Here is a 22,043-nt window from a genome sequence, read left to right on the forward strand (position 1 = left end):
TGTAAATATTGTCCCTCTTGTGGAGGAATCATCCAGTGCTCTAGTCACATGGGCATGTTAGATACCTCCGGTATTCTAGTCACATGGGCATGTTAGATACCTCCAGTGCTCTAGTCACATGGGCATGTTAGATACCTCCAGTGTTCTAGTCACATGGGCATGTTAGATACCTCCAGTGTTCTAGTCACATGGGCATGTTGGATACCTCCAGTGTTCTAGTCACATGGGCATGTTAGATACCTCCAGTGTTCTAGTCACATGGGCATGTTAGATACCTCCGGTATTCTAGTCACATGGGCATTTTAGATACCTCCGTTGTTCTAGTCACATGGGCATGTTAGATACCTCCAGTGTTCTAGTCACATGGGCATGTTAGATACCTCCAGTGTTCTAGTCACATGGGCATGTTAGATACCTCCGGTATTCTAGTCACATGGGCATGTTAGATACCTCCAGTGTTCTAGTCACATGGGCATGTTAGATACCTCCAGTGTTCTAGTCACATGGGCATGTTAGATACCTCCGGTATTCTAGTCACATGGGCATGTTAGATACCTCCAGTGTTCTAGTCACATGGGCATGTTAGATACCTCCAGTGTTCTAGTCACATAGTGCATGTTAGATACCTCAAGTGTTCTAGTCACATGGGCATGTTAGATACCTCCAGTGTTCTAGTCACATGGGCATGTTAGATACCTCCAGTGTTCTAGTCACATAGTACATGTTAGATACCTCCAGTGTTCTAGTCACATAGTACATGTTAGATACCTCCAGTGTTCTAGTCACATAGTACATGTTAGATACCTCCGGTGTTCATTTGTGGGACTGTACAATGTTTTGTAGCATTCCCATTCTGATGTTATTATAATGCTCTCTTCAGACATACCGCCTGGAAAAAAACAAAATAATGCCCCTCCTCATGCGGGTTTAGGTCATAATGTACTAGTGAGCACCGCATATTAGTACATTAAGGCAGACTTACCTACACACGGAGCCCTCCAGTGCCGCGCTGTCACGGCTTCATGGTGCCGCCATCTTCACCCGCTCTTCCTTACGGGTTTGCGGGCTCCAGACGTATAAATGGCCAGAGCTGTGATGGTGTCACTCCCGTACCCGGGAGCCCTCAGCTGCTGCACAGAGGTCTGAAGGTCCATCACACTATGCCGACTCTTCAGAGTGCACGCACCGGTGACGTCACCAGCAGCATGTTGTGTGAGTATCTCCTAAGCAGCTCAGGTTTAGGTGATGTTCATTGTACCTACAGGCTGACCTGGACTTCACCTCCACTTCAATAATGCAGATGGCGGTGTGTTTAGTCCCAGCGATCGTGACCAAGTTGTGCCGTACTACAGAGGAGAACAGAGACGTGGTTGTGTTGTCTGGCAGAGTTATCTTTATTACAAATCCTTTGGCAGGGCAAACAATTCCCATAATACTGTACATTATCCAGTGTAGTTAGGCACTTGCCTGGAATGTACCTAAGAAGATCCCTTGATCAAAAGTAGATCAATAACACATCATTCTTCCAGTGTCCTAAACTGGTTATGGAAATCACTAATGATGTCATCTGCAACTCATTCGAGGACAAGGGGTCTCATTTATGGCTTTAGAACCAAACTGATTGGCCACCACTGCCGTACTGTCTTTGCTGTGTCCCCATCAGCAGTGCAATTCTTACTAATCAGGGATAATATAATAACTGCAGACTTGTCTGACAGTTATTATATTTCTGGGAGATAGGAAAACACGAGGTCGCCGGTCATACCCTGTATGTTCCCTTTATTCGGGATCTTCCTGCACCTCCACCTTGGATTACATCATGCTCCTTGTGCTTCTTTGTACTCTTGTAGATTCCCTTTTGTTCTCGGTGAAACATTAGATCCCATAGTATTAACTGCAGATCTAGCTGCGTATTTTCCACTACTTTACCGTTCTGTATCTGTCCCTCACAAACCTTGGACTGCCAATATGGAGCCAGTTAAGCGCATTAAAAGTTTGTGATTGCTGTAAAGATAGCTGATGGCCCGGAGTCATGTCTGCTTCATAACATTCCAGCAGATTATAAGAGTCCCTTTCTTCTGAAAATAAAAATAACGCAGAGCTGTTGTATAATGACTCGATCTGTGTTCCGTGGCCTTCAGTCATTTGGCATGTCTATACTGTGCTACACTTCTGTTTCTGGAACAGTGAATGTTGACTCTCCTAGTCCTTTACTTGGAACTTTGACGATGTGGGCTGGGGCTGCCATGCCTGCTGAGCTTTCCAGATCACCAGTGAGGCCCTGGATGGTAACTTGCAAGAACCAACGTCTGAAAACACCGATCATCGCTCATAGCCATGTTATATTCCTCCTTTCATTTCAGGCATGTATACCATAAAGTCTAGTTGGCATCCGATTAAATACAATGGTCAACAAAGATCGTTCATTTTGAAATTGTGATGAATGAGGCTGATTACAATCTATAATAAGCAGAGCTGGACACCCGACCCATCGCACCCGCACACGCAGGACACCCGACCCATCGCACCCGCACACGCAGGACACCCGACCCATCGCACCCGCACACGCAGGACACCCGACCCATCGCACCCGCACACGCAGGACACCCGACCCATCGCACACGCACACGCAGGACACCCGCCCCATCGCACCCGCACACGCAGGACACCCGCCCCATCGCACCCGCACACGCAGGACACCCGACCCATCGCACCCGCACACGCAGGACACCCGCCCCATCGCACCCGCACACGCAGGACACCCGACCCATCGCACCCGCACACGCAGGACACCCGACCCATCGCACCCGCACACGCAGGACACCCGACCCATCGCACCCGCACACGCAGGACACCCGACCCATCGCACCCACACACGCAGGACACCCGACCCATCGCACCCGCACACGCAGGACACCCGACCCATCGCACCCGCACACGCAGGACACCCGACCCATCGCACCCGCACACGCAGGACACCCGACCCATCGCACCCGCACACGCAGGACACCCGACCCATCGCACCCGCACACGCAGGACACCCGACCCATCGCACCCGCACACGCAGGACACCCGACCCATCGCACCCGCACACGCAGGACACCCGACCCATCGCACCCGCACACGCAGGACACCCGACCCATCGCACCCGCACACGCAGGACACCCGACCCATCGCACCCGCACACGCAGGACACCCGACCCATCGCACCCGCACACGCAGGACACCCGACCCATCGCACCCGCACACGCAGGACACCCGACCCATCGCACACGCACACGCAGGACACCCGCCCCATCGCACCCGCACACGCAGGACACCCGCCCCATCGCACCCGCACACGCAGGACACCCGCCCCATCGCACCCGCACACGCAGGACACCCGACCCATCGCACCCGCACACGCAGGACACCCGCCCCATCGCACCCGCACACGCAGGACACCCGCCCCATCGCACACACACACGCAGGACACCCGACCCATCGCAAACACACACGCAGGACACCCGCCCCATCGCACCCACACACGCAGGACACCCGCCCCATCGCACCCACACACGCAGGACACCCGCCCCATCGCACCCACACACGCAGGACACCCGACCCATCGCACCCACACGCAGGACACCCGACCCATCGCACACACACACACGCAGGACACCCGCCCCATCGCACCCACACACGCAGGACACCCGACCCATCGCACACACACACGCAGGACACCCGACCCATCGCACACACACACGCAGGACACCCGACCCATCGCACACACACACGCAGGACACCCGACCCATCGCACACACACACGCAGGACACCCGCCCCATCGCACCCACACACGCAGGACACCCGACCCATCGCACACACACACGCAGGACACCCGACCCATCGCACCCACACACGCAGGACACCCGACCCATCGCACACACACACGCAGGACACCCGACCCATCGCACACACACACGCAGGACACGCGACCCATCACAGAGGTGATTTATTCTTCCAAAGCAGATACACCTTTGCACACTGGTACTGACTAGTATTCCATTGCTTCTCTTCTCCCTTACTCAGCTAATGTGGCCCTAAGTCTGACAGAGAGCGATAAACAAGAACCCACCATCCTCCCTATCAATGGATGACGTCATTGGTTGTTAGGACGCCAGCGCCTTGAAGGATGTAATGGTGCACAATGAAAACCTGGGGCTTTGTGTAACTAGAAGGCAGGCTTCATCCACTTGCTGCCTTGTATACAATTTGTGGGCCATTTTTAGGCATTTTGCCAAAGGCACCCATGAAGAAACCTAAAGGCACCCCAGTTGAAAAATGCTGAGTTAGGGAGATTTTCCCCTCACTTCCTGTCCTGATGACAGTATTTTACCAGAGGAGAAGTGGGGGTGGGGTGCTATCCAACTGCAACACAGACAGAAATAAAACGATTTTCTTAGGTAGAATAGAGGAAAACTAGAACCCCTGTTTATTTCTGTCTGTGTCCCTGTTGCAGGTTTCCCCTCACTTCCTGTCTGGTAAAACCATTGTCAGCAGGACAGGAAGTTAGAGAAAATCTCTCCAAAGCAGTCCTGCACAGAAGTATAACTCAGCAGGGGTTCTAATCCTCGCTATCCAAAAGAGCAAAAACGGTTATTGAATTGTTCTTCGGTGACTACCAGTCCCTGACACAGGCGGATCCCTGACACTTCCACCTTTATATATAGGGACTATCTCCCACATGGAGCACTGCATTATGTCTGAGCATTCCGTGTGTTATGTATCATTCTGTTTTCTGTCTGTGGAGCAGGTGATCTCCCTGGTAATAAATACTGGCTGATGTGGGGGTAGTATAATACAAAACCTGTCACTGCGGCGAATATGAATCTCGCTAATGTGATCAATCAGCAGAATTTTGTAGAAAAGAATTCTGGAAACTGGACCGGACCGCTACTAATACAATCCGATAGGCTGAGCTGCTTGTCAGCGTTTTAGGATGGTCGGTTACTGGGGGGCAAATTGGGCATTTGGGATGGTTTTCCGTCTTTACTTTGGAATTGGCTGATTTTGACGGATAATGTTCATTGTTCCCAGGCAGCAATCTGCACAATTTGCTGTTTAACAAATAAGCCCTGATAGTTTCATGGGAGTAAAAGTCCACAAAAGCCCGTCCTGTCTTCAATCATCTTGACTGTTTTTAAACAAACACATTCAGGAATAAATCAGAAACAGTGTTGTGTTGGCACTGGAGATGTACCGGCTCCAGCAGCTTTGGCTGCTTTTGGTTTAAGTATCGTGCCGAAGGGTTGGCTTCCAAATCGGCATTTCCTGTGTAGACAACCCACCAAGAATACGTTGTGTAATGGTCTCATCCCGCTACTTCTTCGGGTTTGTTTTTTTTTCTTTTAAACTCTGTATTTTATTTATTCTCTTAATTTTTTAGATGTCAGATTTTTATATTGATCTTTTTAAGAGGGATATAGTTACTAATTATACCATGGTAATACTTGCTGTAAATGCAGCTTTATACCTTCTTAGGACCTTTCTTCATAAATGATCGGTGAGATGAATGGCAGCATACGTGTCATTCTCTCCAGTTTTATCTTTACCTTTGTATTGATAGCTGTCACTGGATCATCTCTGGCTTTATGACCTTTTATTGCCAGTTCAGTCATTTGTTGTTTTGGCTGCTTTTATCATCTGCTGTTAACCTTAAGTCCTCCTGCACACGGGACGTTTTTACAGCGGCTGTTTATGGCTTTTGACGTTTTTTCTACAGCCAGTAAACCCCCCAGCATGTTATCCTATGTATCCATACACATATAGACTGCAATCAACGTTTTTTTGGCTGGAAAACAAAACCCAGAATTAGTGGGTTTCTAGAGAAATTTTTTAGCTGTAAAAACGCTCTAACACTGAAAAACATGGTAATTTGCAGCAAACCGGCGTTTTGGATGTTTTTTGACAAAAAAAGCTAAAAAAAATGGCAAAACGCCACTAAACGCTAATGCAAAAACACTAAAAAAACTCATGTTTTTAACGTGACTTTACACAGCTAACGTTACCAGCTTTATTAACCATTTCAATACCGGGCAATTTTCCCCCTTCCTACCCAGGCCATTTTTCAGGTTTCAGCGCTCTCACACTTTGAATGACAATTGCGCGGTCATACAACACTGTACCCAAACTAAAATTTTATCATTTTCTTCACACAACTAGAGCTTTCTTTTGGTGGTATTTAATCATCGCTGGGGTTTTTATTTTTTGCTAAATTATCAAAAAAAGACCAAAAATTTTGAAAAAAAAACACATTTTTCTTTATTTCTGTTATAAAAGTTTACAAATAAATAATTGTTCTTCATAAATTTAGGCCAAGATGTATTCTGCTACATGTCTTTGGTGAAAATAACCCAAATTAGGATGTATTTTTTAGTTTGTAGGAAAGTTATAGAGTTCACAAACTATGGTATAGATCTGAATATTGATCAATCCTGAAGTACTGACGGTCAATCTAATTTCTTGAGGTCCAAGAATGTCAGAATAGTACAGATATCCCCCAAATGACCCCTTTTTGCAGAGTAGACAGTCCGACGTACTTCATAAGAGGCATGGCGAGTTTTTTGAAGTTGTATTTTTTTGTCATAATTTTTCGGAAAATTAAAAAATTAAAAAAATTATTTTCACAATTTTTTTTTTTACATACTGTCACCAGTGCAGTACAGCGTCATCATATAACTGGCATGGCGGTGAACAGGGACAATGACTGGTGACAGTATGAAAAAAAAAATATATATATATATATATATATATATATATATATTTTTTTTTTTTTTTATTATTATATTTAATTTTTTATTACATTTTTTTTTATTTTTTTTAAGATTTTTTTTTCATATTTTACTATGACCAAAGTAGTACAATGTTACCATAGTAACACTGTACTACTTTGGGGAAGTAATCAGTGTTTTTTTTTTTTTTTTTACACAATTTGCTTATAGCAAAGAATTACTTTGCTATAAGCAAGCATTTACCTGAATTAAATCGATTCATTCAGCTTTTTTTTTTTTTTTTTTTTTTTTGTGCTTAGCTGTGATTTGGTCACAGCTAATCACATGACATGTGCATGTGATTAGCTGTGACCATTCACAGCTAGGCACTAGTATACAATGGATGGCATCATGAATGAAGCCATCCATTGTATACAACTGTCATGTGACCTGCTGTGATTGGTCACAGCAGGTCACATGGTACCAGCAACGGGAGCCGGTACTCGGATCTGTCATCGGCCGTGTCCGAGGTGCACGGCCGGTGAGAGATCGCACTGCTGCGCCGCTCTGCATTAGCGCAAATGGCGCATGTGCGGGAGCACACCAAATGGCGTGCACCCGGAGTGGAGAGACACATCTGAAGCCGCCAAACGGCCATTGGCCGGGCGGCTAATGGTTAAAGCGCCCCCCCCAGTGTGCATGGAGCCTTAGGGGTTGCTGACTTTAGTGCAAAGATGCTTCAGTACATGTGAATGTGAAAGGTAATAAAACAATTTCACAAACATTTTACACGTTGTGATAAGAAAAGGCTGCTGTATTAGTCCTATAAAGGAAGAAAAAACAGTCCTTACAGCAACCAGTCCTCGCTTTCCTTCTGTTATATTGATTTAAAAAAGCGGAAGCCCGACTTTGTTTATTATAGGTAAGATCTTACAGAGAAGTATGGCATTTTTATTTTTCAAATCATATTTACCAAGGTGGATGCAGCACCGATCTGATGCTGCATCTGTCATCCACCGGCTCTAAGTGTGAGAACTCAGCAATCACATGACCACCAATTGCTGAGTTCTCACCACCACTGTGAGCAGGGTGTGGTGACTATCAGTCACCGCTGTCTGATCTGCCCCCCCCCCACCGCGCTCACTGGAGCTCGGCAGACCGCTGAGAGGCCGAGGCAGGTTGCCGCTCCCGACTCTGGGGTGGATCCCAAACAAACTGCACTTCTGTGATCCAGAGGAGAATTACAGCTAAAAGAGCTTTGGCTGTACGTCTCCTTTAAGTAGGCACTGTGTATATACTGGGTAACCAAAAGCATATCTTGACAGTGGTTCTAAAGGCAGAAGTTGTTTTACCTTAATACATTCTATACATTAAAGTGGTTGTAAACCTCCGACATTAAATATGAACAAATCATACCTCTATAGTGTGTACTTGTCTCAGTCTAGAGCACCAACTGTCATTCTTTTTCTGCTGTACTTAAACCTGCAAAACCATCAGTCCGTGCTGAGAATGTGTCCCAGAAACAAACTCACAAATCTGAACCATTGTACAGGAACAACAAGTAACTCATTTGAGGTGATTAGATTCTACTTTATGGGTAATGTTTTCAAATTAATATTTCCCATATAAATAAATCTGTATTTTACATCCGCTGTCTTTTATGATCATTTGAGGTATTCTTCACCTTGTGATCTCAGTGTAAATGCCAGGGATACGTCTGGTACTATGGAGGGCAGTGCTGGTTACTATGAGGACACCTTGTGATAACATTTTGCAGAATATTTACATATCGTTTTCAGGAGTCTCGGCACTGGCTACAAATGTATGATGGTTATTCAAATAATGACATCTTTTCCTGTCACCACCTGGACCTTCACTTTAGTATTGTAATTGCCATAATAATATATCACATTTTACTGCCCCCCCCCCCCCACTAAACTGACATCAGTATACACTTTAATATTACAGAAGGGAGAAGCAAGACCATGTTAATTAGCTCAGGTACATCCCCTTTCTCCATTGCAAGCTGCAAATGGACTCAAATAGAGCAAAATGATTGGCTGGAGTTTGCATGCTCTCCCTGTGCCTGCGTGGGTTTCCTCCGGGTACTCCGGTTTCCTCTCACACTCCAAAGACATGCTGGTAGGTGAATTGGCTCCTGTCTAAATTGTCCCTAGTATGTGTATGTATGAATGTGAGTTAGGGACCTTAGATTGTACGCCCCTTGAGGGTTAGGGACCTTAGATTGTACACCCCTTGAGGGTTAGGGACCTTAGATTGTACGCCCCTTGAGGGTTAGGGACCTTAGATTGTACGCCCCTTGAGGGTTAGGGACCTTAGATTGTACCCCCCTTGAGGGTGAGGGACCTTAGATTGTACCCCCCTTGAGGGTTAGGGACTGATGTGAATGTACAATATATATGTAAAGAGCTGCGTAAATTGACAGCGCTATATTAGTACTATGTAATAAATAAATAAATACCTCTACCCCCCCCCCCCTCCAGTTCCTATCAGAACCATCAAGGCACTGTGCCTGTGACCTCAGAGGTGACATATGCCAGCCATAGACGATGCAATTTTCTTTTCTGCAACCACAGGTTGTTTCCACAATCAATACAGCCAGTGTGGATAGAGAAATCCCTCCCTTGAAGCCATTGTGTTCTTCTAGGTGGGGGGAACACAGTGGTTATTGCTAGCGGCTTTAGCTGCTGGCAATAATTGCATGGAAGATCTGACATGCTGGTTGTACCCAAGTCATACAACAATTGAATTGGGTACAACCAATCTGCCCATAGATGGTCCCAGCTGAACTGGCCAAGATTCGAACCATCTATGACTGGCTATAGGAAGAAGTGGCAGTTTGGAAGCGATCCTATAAAAGTGTCCTCTGGCTCCCGGACCGCTCCCGTTATCCAGGATTTATGTAGTTGGATCTTTTGTTGGTTTCAAAGAAACGGAGGATGCAGCCAAAACTTAAAGAGAACAGTATGACATGTGAGTTTGAACACATTTACGGCTTTTTCTTTTATCTTCTATGTGTCTGATGTCACGGGAATTGAGTCATTCATGTATAGTGCAGTGAGGGGTTTCACAGATCACAGGACTGTCTTCTCATACAGAGAAGATATAGAATAATGCAGCAAGCTCCCAGTGTGCTTTATCCTCTGTGCACATTACCGATTGCTCTTTGTTTTAGGACCAGAATTCTTCTGAAATCCTATCATGATGTAAAACTTGCAGAAAACACATTTAGATGAAGCACAAGTCATGTAGTGTGGACCATTAGACTCATCATTTCCTGTAGCTGCCATGAATGTCCTAGAAGTGAAAATGATGCACCCTCACCCCACTCTGTAAATCCCCCCCTCCCCATTCATTGTCACCACATACAGATCTTTAGTTGAATAAATAGTTTACCTTTTTTATTATTTCTTTTTACATAAAATAGTTTACAGCAAATCCCTCGCCGCCTTTTCCATAACATGACAGAAGTGGTTACTGCTGAGGCTCCATAATATAAATATTACTAATGCTGATATCAAATAAAATGAAGATCCGCTTCAGCCAAAACTAAGATGCAGCTTGCCAGTGAGCCGTGCCGAATGGAAACATCACTTTTGGGTGGTATAGGCATTTAATATACTAAACCTGTGAGATCTGAGCTCTCTGTATACTCGCTTCCTACCACGGTTTAATCAGATACAGAGCAAGAAAAAAGTATTACCAAGAAGCGCTGAATTGTAACAAAACCACAATGGCAATTAATACAACATTATTTGTCTTGAATAACTTTGTAATGTTCTGGGAAGCTGACATACTCAACATTTTTCACACCTTTCAAATGTGTACTAAGCCCTGGGCTTTGTGGTTTGGTGGAAAACAGTCTGTACACAGACATGGTGGTAGGTGCCAAGTCACAGGCTGCCCACTTACAGGCGAGATCTGATGTGTGGGTAATATCAGGGTTGTGAGTTCTATCACTTAACTACAGGGGGGGGGGGGGGGGCACTGTAATAGAGAACATTGCCATTCTCTGGCACACAGCTGAGAACAGTTGAAGAAATGTCTACTATGAAATTTCGGATTATTTGCGGTTTCTGGGTACTTTTCAAACACCAGGATAGGCTGGTGTCCATCAGTGGAAAAACTGCAATGTTCACTTTTTCAACACTCAGACAAAATAATATTTCTTTAGTTGCATTTGTGTGTATTCTTGAGCCGTTTCTTCCCCTCCCCCCCCCCCCCAAACTGTTTGTGATATATAAAGGTGCCAGTTTCAGTGATGAAATGGGGCATCAGCTGGAGTTGTTATGAAGGGGAACATGCCTTACAGCTTAACAAACAGTAACTTTGCAATGGGCAAGCAATAGTAATGGTGTACTCGTGTACATTGGGTTTTATTGCAATGTAGGCACCATGTTTATATATGTACTTTATCACTCAGCCAGGATCACACAGCCCCACACTACCCGTATTACCAACCCTGAGCTAAGACTACCTCCACCACCACCTACAGACCACAGTGGCTCCCACATTCTACACTTGTATAAGGGGGTCTTGTTTTTGGAGCAGGTGGGACCTGTTTTCAGCTCTGGCAGATGATGAGGCTCCATTCATACTGTAGCCGTAAAAGGTATAGTTCACCTTTACCGAATGACTGCCTATGCAGGTAAGGGGCATTTGTAGATAAAAACAAACTGTGCTACCGTGACCAAAGTTGAATGGTGCCCTTGGCTGAAATCCCCCCAAAGATTGCTTCCCCCTCATCCTGGCCTATTGCTAGGACGTTGCTAAGACACTCACAGCTGTTTCTGTTCACCCCCACAGAAGTGAGCTGTTTCTCTGGTTCAACTCCCCCTCACATGTACATTTTCTCCCCAGTGCAGTATCTCTGAGCCTAGCATTAGAGAGCTCACTCCTGTGAGGGTGGTGGTGAACAGTAACAGCTATGAGTCTCTTAGCAACGTCTTAGTAACAAGGCAGGACAGGGAAACACTATCTGGGAGTCTTTCAGTCAGGCGTCATAGGTAATGTAAATGGCCTACACCTATAGCAAGGGCATTATTCAACTTTGGTTAAAGCTGCTCAGTTTGTTTTGTCTTCAGGTGCCCCTTACCTGTAAAGGTGAAGTATGCCTTTAAGGTGAGGAACCCCCTCCCTGCTCATAGAATACTAGCTAAGCACGATCAAACATGACTGCAAAGTTCTGTTGTTGGTTTGGATCACGAGAAGTTCACAGATTGTCTTTCTTAAACCGGCAATACATGGATCAAAGTTTGGTTCAGCAGGGACATCCGATTGTCATTCTGTGTATGGGCAGGCTGGTGGTATACACATCGATCTGTTGATCAGCTTGTGTATAATCAGTTTGTTCCCAAACGATCAGCACTGCCGGCTACATCATTGTGGTTTGAGGGCAGGGAAGGCTCTCCGCTGTCAGAATACAACAGTGGGGTATCACCATAAAAAAAAGCCTAATGTATGGGCTGTCTTATCCTGCCGCAATCAATCAGAATTGAACCTATTCTGGGAAAAAACTGTTAGAATAATCTCTGCGTCTGATTGGTTGTAGTACTCTTCTAGTATCAGAAAACCCTTTCATAAGTGATTGGGGATGTGATTTCATGTGTGTGGCTTTGTCCTGTATGCTTCGATTTCTGCTGTCTTCAGACAAGGCTGCACCTCTTCCCTGGCTGAGCCCAATGTGACTCTTGATGATTCAAAGAGTTTTTTTTTTTTTAAATTTCAGATCACAGTATTTGATTACGTATAGACATATTTATTTTCCTTATTGTTTTCCCTGTGTGTGTTTATAAGAATGCAGTATACATAGTGGCATTGTACGGGTTGTATGTGGTCTCCAAACTGCAGCCCAGGGCCAGATGTTGCCCTTTGCTTGCATTAATCCAGCCCTTTGGGCACTTTTTCATGCACTGATAGCAACATTGGGGCATAATTCCCCCCACTGACACCATTGAAGGGGCACAATTCCTGCCATTGACACCAACAATGGGACACAGTTTCTCTCAATGACGCTCACAATGGGCTGAATGACACCACTGAAGGGGCACAATTCCTCCCACTGACACCACTGAAGGGGCACAATTCCTCCCACTGACACCACTGAAGGGGCATAATTCCTCCCACTGACACCAATGATGGGGCACTATTCCTCCCACTGACACCAATGATGGGACACTATTCCTCCCACTGACACCAATGATGGGGCACTATTCCTCCCACTGACACCAATGATGGGACACTATTCCTCCCACTGACACCAATGATGGGACACTATTCCTCCCACTGACACCAATGATGGGACACTATTCCTCCCACTGACACCACTGAAGGGGCATAATTCCTCCCACTGACACCAATGATGGGGCACTATTCCTCCCATTGACACCAATGATGGGACACTATTCCTCCCACTGACACCAATGATGGGACACTATTCCTCCCACTGACACCACTGAAGGGGCATAATTCCTCCCACTGACACCAATGATGGGGCACAATTCCTCCCACTGACACCACTGAAGGGGCATAATTCCTCCCACTGACACCAATGATAGGGCACAATTCCTCCAAATGATACCAAAGATGGTGTCAGTGTTTTTTCCACATCAGGACCTTTTTTACTCTTACAGGCCACAGTCCGGCCCCCCTAAATAATGAAGGACAGTAAACTGGCCCTTTGTGTAGAAGGTCTGTTGATCCGTGGTGTAGAGGGATGAAGTGTAGCTGTCTGCTGGTATATGGACCAGGATAGTCATTCAGGTTGTTGTTGGAGCGATGATGTTATATGTTGGAATAGTGAAGGATTAGAGGTTCTCTGTGGGTTCGCTGTGAATGGGAGATCTGTATTTTATCCCCCAAGAGTTCTTCGTATTATAATGGATGATTTGTTTTTGTATTCAGTCATTTGAGCGTTGTCTATGCTGATCTGTGGCACAGCGGACCTGCTTGGCATTCTTGCTGCCCGGGGTATTTCAGTGTAACATTACCTGGTGTTGGTTTGTCAGCAGAGAAGCCGTGACATACAGACTCTTCCAAGCCTTCAGACTTTACAAAACTGGAAGATGGAGCCATCTGTAAACCCGGAGACAGTTGTGCTCATTGCAAAGCTTTGTGTTGTCATCTCCCTCCCTCTACATTGTTGGTATTGACCCCTCCTGTATACATCTGCCCTTGCAGTGCTGCTCAGCTGTGACATGCCATGTATGTGCAGATGCTCCTAATACAAGGAGGTCATGACTGCCAAATGAAAGAGTGAGATTAGTTCCTGATTGGTAATGTCTTAAGTGCCAACTGTTGTTGTGTATAGCAAGCTGGCCATACATGGATCACAATTCATCCAGTTTAGCAGGGACTGGCCAAATTACAATCCATGTATGGCCACTGTGGTTGAACAAAGACAGCTGACTTCTGTTCAACCACCTTGTTGAATTTTAGCCACTTGATCACAGTTGCAGGCCCGCAGTTCTGACCTGCAGTGCTGATCTGCTATCAGAGCAAAAAGTCACAGAGGAGAGGATTCCCCCATCCCCTCAAATGTGCAAATGGAAATTGAAGCTCCGCAACACTGGTAAGAGGTCCACATGCAACTTTATGCCAATAAAAGTCGAGGACAATCTAAAAAGTATCCAGTGCTTTGTGAATAGAATAGATGTGAACTAACAGCGTCTGGACCTTTACCTCTTTGCAGCGAGAGTATGTGCAGATATGCTGCCTCTCAGCAGCTGGGCCTTGATGCCAATAGGACACATATATGCCTACCAAAATGTAAACAAACTCTGCCAAGAGCGCTCTCTACACAGTTATCGGTGCCTAACTGAAAGTAGCGATCAGAAGCTTTCTATTCATGTGACCGCTATGACAGCCAATCACGGCAGTCACATGATCATAACCCCTGCCCTGCCTCATAGCATCAGAAACCCCGTAAAGGGCCAGGAGGCGCCAGCATTAAGGGGTTAGTTATCCCAGTATGATTACAAGCATGGGCCTCGCTGGTTTGACAGCAACCAATGAAGGGGGCATCTTTGGCCCCCCAAAATGTGTTGGATACTTTTCAGATTGCCCCCCCTGGCGTTTTTTGGAATACAGCCGTATCTGAACCTCTTAACCGTGATGTGGTTCTTCATTTTGTTACATCCTGTGTATTAGGACAGGAGCAATATAACTCCTAAGGGGACACTGACAGCCACAATACTATGACAGAAGGTCCAACCCGTACCTACTATATCCCAAAAATAACAGGTTTGGCTTCAAAGCTACTCACCGAGGTCATGTACATAAATAATGCTGGTGGTGGTTGTAGAAAAGTCAGAAATCTGATCTCTGCTATAAACAATGTAAATGTTTGTATACAGAATAATGGCAAAGGAACAAAACACTATAAACCTATAGTCTGCAGGAAAGGTATTCTGAGGTAACAAGCAAATCATCAGAAAATGTTCTCTATATCTAGAAGCCTGGAGGAAGGAAACCCATGACAGCCTCTTCCTGCTGGAAAAATATGGTTTCTGCATAAAGATGTACATGTTTAGTCTGTGGCCATCTTCCCTAGTCAGTGCTACAAATGTCCTGGAACTATTCCCTGATCCTGTGCAGGTAGACACGCCCGTTGTACACAGTCCCATTATTCTATGTAATAGAATGCTTCTTGTTCATGTGGGTGATCAGACGGGGGCCATTAGATAGCTTGTTTAGGGACCAATGATGGTATATTGTGGCTGTCATCACAGCAAGGGGTGAAGGAGAATGATCCAATGGGGACAATTTTCTAAGAGTTCCTTTACTATGGGGACGTACTGTTGCTTCCCAAGGACAGGAAGTGTAGTGATGTTTCCCTAAGAGGACACAGACAGCAACAAATAATATGGGTAATAAACCTTCCCTACTACATCTACTTGTTGTGTGATCCATTCTGCGGTCTCTGTCTCCTGAAACATAATACCACTCAAATGTATACTAGAAAAATGACGTTTACTGTCAGTATGGATGAGGGTATAGTAGACAGGAAAGTATAGTATATACATTGGAGGTGTAGTAGACGGGTAAGTAGAATATATACATTGGAGGTGTAGTAGACAGGAAAGTAGAGTATATACATTGGAGGTGTAGTAGACAGGAAAGTAGAGTATATACATTGGAGGTGTAGTAGACAGGAAAGTATAGTATATACATTGGAGGTGTAGTAGACAGGAAAGTAGAGTATATACATTGGAGGTGTAGTAGACAGGAAAGTAGAGTATATACATTGGAGGTGTAGTAGACAGGAAAGTATAGTATATACATTGGAGGTGTAGTAGACGGGTAAGTAGAGTATATACATTGGAGGTGTAGTAGACGGGTAAGTAGAGTATATACATTGGAGGTGTAGTAGACGGGTAAGTAGAGTATATACATTGGAGGTGTAGTAGACGGGTAAGTAGAGTATATACATTGGAGGTGTAGTAGACGGGTAAGTAGAGTATATACATTGGAGGTGTAGTAGATGGGTAAGTAGAGTATATACATTGGAGGTGTGGTAGATGGGTAAGTAGAGTATATACATTGGAGGTGTGGTAGACGGGTAAGTAGAGTATATACATTGGAGGTGTGGTAGGCGGGTAAGTAGAGTATATACATTGGAGGTGTAGTAGGCAGGTAGAGTATATACATTGGAGGTGTAGCAGGCGGGTAAGTAGAGTATATACATTGGAGGTGTAGTAGACGGGTAGAGTATATACATTGGAGGTGTAGTAGATGGGTAGAGTATATACATTGGAGGTGTAGTAGACGGGTAGAGTATATACATTGGAGGTGTAGTAGACGGGTAGAGTATATACATTGGAGGTGTAATAGACGGGTAGAGTATATACATTGGAGGTGTAGTAGACAGGTAGAGTATATACATTGGAGGTGTAGTAGGCAGGTAGAGTATATACATTGGAGGTGTAGTAGGCGGGTAAGTAGAGTATATACATTGGAGGTGTAGTAGACAGGTAAGTAGAGTATATACATTGGAGGTGTAGTAGACGGGTAAGTAGAGTATATACATTGGAGGTGTAGTAGACAGGTAAGTAGAGTATATACATTGGAGGTGTAGTAGACGGGTAGAGTATATACATTGGAGGTGTAGTAGACGGGTAAGTAGAGTATATACATTGGAGGTGTAGTAGACGGGTAAGTATAGTATATACATTGGAGGTGTAGTAGACGGGTAAGTAGAGTATATACAGTGGGGATCGAAAGTTTGGGCACCCCAGCTAAAAATGTGTATTAATGTGCATAAAGAAGCCAAGGAAAGATGGAAAAATCTCCAAAAGGCATCAAATTACAGATTAGACATTCTTATAATATGTCAACAAAAGTTAGATTTTATTTCCATCATTTACACTTTCAAAATAACAGAAAACAAAAAAATGGCGTCTGCAAAAGTTTGGGCACCCTGCAGAGTTAATATCTTGTACTGCCCCCTTTGGCAAGTATCACAGCTTGTAAACGCTTTTTGTAGCCAGCCAAGAGTCTTTCAATTCTTGTTTGAGGTATCTTTGCCCATTCTTCCTTACAAAAGTCTTCCAGTTCTTTGAGATTTCTGGGCTGTCTGTCACGCACTGCTCTTTTAAGGTCTATCCATAGATTTTCAATGATGTTGAGGTCAGGAGATTGTGAAGGCCATGGCAAAACCTTCAGTTTACGCCTCTTGATGTAATCCCCTGTGGATTTCGAGGTGTGTTTAGGATTATTAACCATTTGTAGAAGCCATCCTCTCTTTAACTTCAGCTTTTTCACAGATGGCATCAAGTTACCATCCAAAATTTGCTGAAATTTTATTGAATCCATTTTTCATTCTACTCGTGAGATGTTCCCTGTGCCACTGGCTGCAACACAACCCCAAAGCATGATTGATCCAACCCCTTGCTTAACAGTTGGACAGAGGTTTTTTTCATTAAATTCTGTGCCCCTTCTTCTCCAAACGTACCTTTGCTCATTCCAGCCAAAAAGTTCAATTTTAACCTCATCGGTCCACAGAACTTGTTTCCAAAATGCATGAGGCTTGTCTATATGTTCATTTGCAAAGTTCAAACGATGATTTTTGTGGTGAGGACGTAGAAGAGGTTTTCTTCTGATGACTCTTCCATGAAGACCATATTTGTACAAGTATCTCTGTATAGTGGAATAGTGTACCACAACTCCAGTGTCTGCCAGATCTTTCTGGAGGGATCGTGCAGTCAAACGTGGGTTTTGAATTGTTTTTCTCACAATCCTGCGAGCTGTTCTGTCTGATATTTTCCTTGGTCTTCCAGATCTTGCTTTAACTTCCACTGTTCCTGATGACTGCCATTTCTTAATTACATTACGAACAGAGGATATTGACATCTGAAAATGCTTTGCTATCTTCTTATAGCCTTCTCCAGCTTTGTGAGCATCAACTATTTTCAGTTTCAGTTTTCTAGACAACTGCTTAGAAGAACCCATGGTGCTGACTGTTGGGGCAAGGTCAGAGGAGTCTGGGCATTTAAAACCTTTGAGATTGACATCACCTGGTCTTCCCAGATGATGATTGAGAACAATCCATGACACTGGCAGGTCTCAGCTTTGCAAAGGGGGCAATGCATGCTATAAATTCTGCAGGGTGCCCAAACTTTTGCAGACAACATTTTTTTGTTTTCGGTTATTTTGAAAGTGTAAATGATGGAAATAAAATCTAACTTTTGTTGACATATTAAAAGAATGTCTAATCTGTAATTTTATGCCTTTTGGAGATTTTTCCATCCTTTCTTGGCTTCTTTATGCACATTAATACACATTTTTAGCTGGGGTGCCCAAACTTTCGATCCCCACTGTACATTGGAGGTGTAGTAGACGGGTAAGTAGAGTATATACATTGGAGGTGTAGTAGGCGGGTAAGTAGAGTATATACATTGGAGGTGTAGTAGACAGGTAAGTAGAGTATATACATTGGAGGTGTAGTAGACAGGTAAGTAGAGTATATACATTGGAGGTGTAGTAGACGGGTAGAGTATATACATTGGAGGTGTAGTAGACAGGTAAGTAGAGTATATACATTGGAGGTGTAGTAGACAGGTAAGTAGAGTATATACACTGGAGGTGTAGTAGACGGGTAGAGTATATACATTGGAGGTGTAGTAGACGGGTAGAGTATATACATTGGAGGTGTAGTAGACGGGTAAGTAGAGTATATACATTGGAGGTGTAGTAGACGGGTAGAGTATATACATTGGAGGTGTAGTAGACGGGTAAGTAGAGTATATACATTGGAGGTGTAGTAGACGGGTCAGTAGAGTATATACATTGGAGGTGTAGTAGACAGGTAGAGTATATACATTGGAGGTGTAGTAGACAGGTAGAGTATATACATTGGAGGTGTAGTAGACGGGTAGAGTATATACATTGGAGGTGTAGTAGACGGGTAAGTAGAGTATATACATTGGAGGTGTAGTAGACGGGTAAGTAGAGTATATACATTGGAGGTGTAGTAGACGGGTAAGTAGAGTATATACATTGGAGGTGTAGTAGACGGGTAAGTAGAGTATATACATTGGAGGTGTAGTAGACGGGTAAGTAGAGTATATACATTGGAGGTGTAGTAGACGGGTAAGTAGAGTATATACATTGGAGGTGTAGTAGACGGGTAAGTAGAGTATATACATTGGAGGTGTAGTAGACGGGTAAGTAGAGTATATACATTGGAGGTGTAGTAGTCATGTAGAGTATATACATTGGAGGTGTAGTAGTCATGTAGAGTATATACATTGGAGGTGTAGTAGTCATGTAGAGTATATACATTGGAGGTGTAGTAGTCATGTAGAGTATATAGAGTAGAGAAGGGGATTGGGGTTGTGTCTGTAGTGTACACAGACTCAGGGTGGAGTGTGAACACAACCCCCCCCTCCCCCTCCCGCGGTCTCCCCACCCTTGCTATGACAGCGGCTCATGGAGCTCTTCCTGCACATAAATATGAGCGTGATGAAGTTTTGCTATGGTAGATGCAGCTGTATCCAGGGAGTCCCCCGTCTGTGGCACCCACACAAAAATGCCCTGGCACTATGACAGACCAGGAAATGAATTGTCTTCACAAAGCAGCGCTCCGCGGCTCTGCCTGGATATACCGAATTTGTTATGATAGCAAAACAAGTTCTATGGAAACCATTGTAAAAGTGTGAGCCGGCTTCTCAGGAGAGCAGGGAAAGCCTGCCTTTCTTTGTTGTCCTTGGCGTTTGTCGTCTTTGATTTGAGGGGGGGGTGGGGGTGGAATTGGGAGCACCTCCTTATTTTCCACATCACGGAGCGTGCCAAGCTGGCACAAGGTGGCCTCTTTTCCAGCTTCTCTCTTCCAAACATGTTGAGTCTCCTAAAGATAGTCCTGTCAGTGGCTGCGAGGCTGGAAAATATGAAACAAGGATGGATTAGAGACACTGGAACTGGGTTTCCCTCTATAAACAGCCGCTAACAAACTCCTAGAATGTGTGTGAAGTTCATCTGCCCGGACTCAGGCCTTCCGTAGGGGTTGCATACAACTCCTAGCCCCCTCCTTTAACCCTTCCCTGACTACATGGAGATTTTCATCGGAATTGAATAGAACATTCTGTCTTCAGTAATGTATACATTTTACATAAAGCTGTAGTCATTTCCCTGCCTGCATAGAGAGCTGATGATGTTCTGAGCTGCACTGTGCACGAGTGACCGTCTGGCTGAGAGAGGAGAGCTGATGATAGTATACAGCGTGCTCTCAGCAATGAATATAGGAAGACGCTCTGTAAGAACTACCATGTGAACTGGCATAACATTCGTAGGCTGCAAACACATTTGTGTATTTTGTTGTTGCATCGTTCAAGTGACATTGCCACCTGTTTATGACAGAGCGACATTTCCTCCTCCCCCTCTTCCCCCTATTCTTCCTCTTCTTCCTCCTCCTCTTTCTCCTCCTCTTCCTCCTCCTCCTCTTCTTCCTCCTCCTCCTCCTCTTCTTCCTCCTCCTCCTCCTCCTCTTCTTCCTCCTCTTCCTCCTCCTCTTCTTCCTCCTCCCCCTCCTCTTCCTCCTCTTCTTCCTCCTCCCCCTCCTCTTCCTCCTCTTCTTCCTCCTCTTCTTCCTCCTCCTCTTCCTCCTCCTCTTCTTCCTCCTCCTCTTCTTCCTCCTCCTCCTTTTCTTCTTCTTCCTCCTCCTCCTCTCACCAATCCATGCTGCCTCCCTGCTTCAGGAGTACCTCTGAGTAAGTTTTGGAATCGGAGTTTACAAGAGTGGATAACATCATTACCCCCCCCATGTGACAATACCTGGCCATTGGCCCTTAAAGATCTGAACACTGTCAGGTGGGGGTGGTTGCCTTCCTCACACCTTAGAGCAATAGAGCAAGGTCTACAATGGGGTGAAGAGGCTGGAGGGAGCATGGGGGATTATAGCTTGCAGGGAGGGTTCAGGGAGCAGTGTAAGCTCCTCTGATTTGGGTTCCTCTGGTACAGAGACTGATGTGCCTGGGGGGGACGGGACATTAGAGTGGAAGCTCCTCTGGTACAGAGACTGATGGGACTGGCTCAGTGATCGCTCTACAGCGCTGCAATATATGTCAGAGCTATATAAATGTATAATAATAATAGTGTGTGACTGTGGGGGAGGGGACATTAGAGTGTCAGCTCCTCTGGTACAGAGACTGATGTGACTGTGGAGGAGGGGACATTAGAGTGTAAGCTCCTCTGGTACAGAGACCGATGTGACTGTGGGGGAGGAGACATTAGAGTGTAAGCTCCTCTGGTACAGAGACTGATGTGACTGTGGGGGAGAGGACATTATAGAGTGTAAGCTCCTCTGGTGCAGAGACTGATGTGACTGTGGGGGATGGGACATTAGAGTGTAAGCTCCTCTGGTGCAGAGACATATAAATGTGTAATAATAATAGTGTGTGACTGTGGGGGAGGGGACATTAGAGTGTAAGCTCCTCTGGTGCAGAGACTGATGTGACTGGCTCAGTGATCTCTGTACAGCGCTGCGGTATATGTCAGAGCTATATAAATGTAATATAATAGTGTGTGATTGTGAAAAGGTTATGGCTGGGAAGCAGCTCTGTAAACACGTTGCACAGCAGTCATGCTCGATTCTTTTCTCTGTGTATGTAGTTAATAATGGGGTCTTCTTTCCGTATACAAGTCCCTGATCCCATGTGCATGGCAGGAGTACATGGGCAGAGCTCACCTGTCTATCACCTAACCTGCTCTTTATATTTAGGAGTGGCAGCTTCAATACTCTTTGCCTGAGGGGTTCAATTCATGTTTGGATATATAAA

General features: G+C 45.0%; 1 protein-coding gene and 1 long non-coding RNA gene across 3 annotated transcripts in view; one reads left to right on the plus strand and one right to left on the minus strand.

Moving 5' to 3' along the window:
• The window catches only part of LOC149435901 (nuclear factor of activated T-cells, cytoplasmic 2-like), a 133,582-nt gene that overhangs the window by 79,594 nt on the left and 31,945 nt on the right, over window positions 1–22,043 (plus strand). The gene's annotated exons all lie outside the window — the stretch shown is intronic.
• The window catches only part of LOC149435902 (uncharacterized), a 400,776-nt gene that overhangs the window by 1,003 nt on the left and 377,730 nt on the right, over window positions 1–22,043 (minus strand). The gene's annotated exons all lie outside the window — the stretch shown is intronic.

Source organism: Staurois parvus, unplaced genomic scaffold (assembly GCF_062004578.1).
Source record: "Staurois parvus isolate SC_StPar_1 unplaced genomic scaffold, SC_StPar_1.0 ptg001451l, whole genome shotgun sequence".
NCBI lineage: Eukaryota > Metazoa > Chordata > Amphibia > Anura > Ranidae > Staurois > Staurois parvus.